The following is a 1,672-nucleotide window of genomic DNA, read 5'->3' as shown; positions in this document are numbered from 1 at the left end:
TATATATATATATATATATATATGACCGTTTAAGCAGGAATATATGGAATATAACAAAGCGTGTGTTTGTCTCGCGGACAAGTCTGTTCTTAATTATACAAAAATTATGTATTTAAGTGTCAACAGTGTAGAGAATGTAAAAACATTATGTACAAGAAATTATACACAAAGAAAATATTTTGACTAGCGACGTTGTCTATCTATCTATCTATCTATCTATCTATCTATCTATCTATCTATCTATCTATCTACCTACCTATCTATCTATCTCTCTCTCACTCTCTCTCTCTCTCCATAAATACATACATACATATATACATACATACATAATCACACAGACACATGCGTACACATACACACACATACACACACATGTATGTATGTATGTATGTATGTATACATGTATGCATGTATGTATATGTGTATGTATGTATTCGAAGTGCATTCCAGAAATTTTGAGACTTTTTTTAGGAGGGGTAGCTATAATTGTTCTAGATTGGTGTAATTTTAGTATATCATTATGATACATCTAAAAACTGACATGTCAACATTTATTCTAGTTTCATGTAAACAACTGTTTGTCACAGCTGACTAGTTTTCAGAATAGAGTCGGGACGTGAAGACAGTTTAGAAGTTCCCTATGCAAGAAAGTTTTGTGCTAACCTGGGCAAAAAACGCTCGAGAAACTTATGACTTGCCCCAGACAGAGTTCTATGGATTAATTTGTACGAGTCGACCATCTGTTTTTCGCTGGTACACGAGGTCATGCAATGTAAATCCACTGGGAAGCTCATGATGATCCCCTTTTTCGACAACAAGGATATCATCTGCATCTACTGGTTCCCTTTAGCTAGACGGTCAACAAAGAATACTTTGAGGGGTTGTGAGGGAGTTCAGGAAGAGATTTCGTCGCAAAAGGCCAGAGGACATAGACCAGGTCAATCAACCAGTTCACAACACCCTGTTATGGGTTGGTTTGGCCGACCAAACCAAACAAGGTGGTACCCCAGAACGGTCGCAATCCAATGGCTAAACACGTAAAAGATAAATATATATGCATACAGTGCATACGTGCTTGTAGAACCGATATTTCTTCACCTCAATCTTTTTAATGATTCCCTATCCACTGTATATTATTTTCTTTCCTCCTCCATTTCTCTATTTCACTCCCTCCATCTCATGCTAGTATACCCTACCACAACCACTGATGAAAGCTGACTTCACTTGATCAATAATTAATGCTTTTTTCTTCATTCAAACGAGTTTATTTGTTACGAGGAAAAAACAAATCAAAATAAAAGAAAATAAACGAAACAAGGGAGTTAAATTTGTCAGAGTTAAAGGGAAATAACTTAGTTTTTTTTTTCTTTTAATGATTATAATTTCTTTTCTTAGCCGCAGGGACATCGATGAAGGGAACAACACAAAGACAAGCAATAATTTGTGTCGGGATTTATGTAAGGGATGGAGAGAAGGGAATGGAAAAGAAGGTGAAATGTGATAAAAGTATACATAGTTTACAAAATATGTGATAGCATGAAAGATGACAGAGAGAGAGAGAGGGGGGAGGAAGAGGGAGAGAGAGATGGAGATAGATTGATAGATAGATAGACAGAGACAAATAGAGAAATAGATGGATATATATATATATATATATATATATATATATATA

At 35.1% G+C, this 1,672-nt stretch overlaps 1 protein-coding gene across 1 annotated transcript in view; it reads right to left on the bottom strand.

Annotated features, from left to right (window-relative positions):
- The window catches only part of LOC106879239 (mucin-like protein), a 77,172-nt gene that overhangs the window by 51,781 nt on the left and 23,719 nt on the right, over window positions 1–1,672 (bottom strand). The gene's annotated exons all lie outside the window — the stretch shown is intronic.

This window comes from Octopus bimaculoides, chromosome 17 (assembly GCF_001194135.2).
Source record: "Octopus bimaculoides isolate UCB-OBI-ISO-001 chromosome 17, ASM119413v2, whole genome shotgun sequence".
Lineage (NCBI taxonomy): Eukaryota > Metazoa > Mollusca > Cephalopoda > Octopoda > Octopodidae > Octopus > Octopus bimaculoides.
This window is presented reverse-complemented; position numbering and strand designations above follow the sequence as displayed.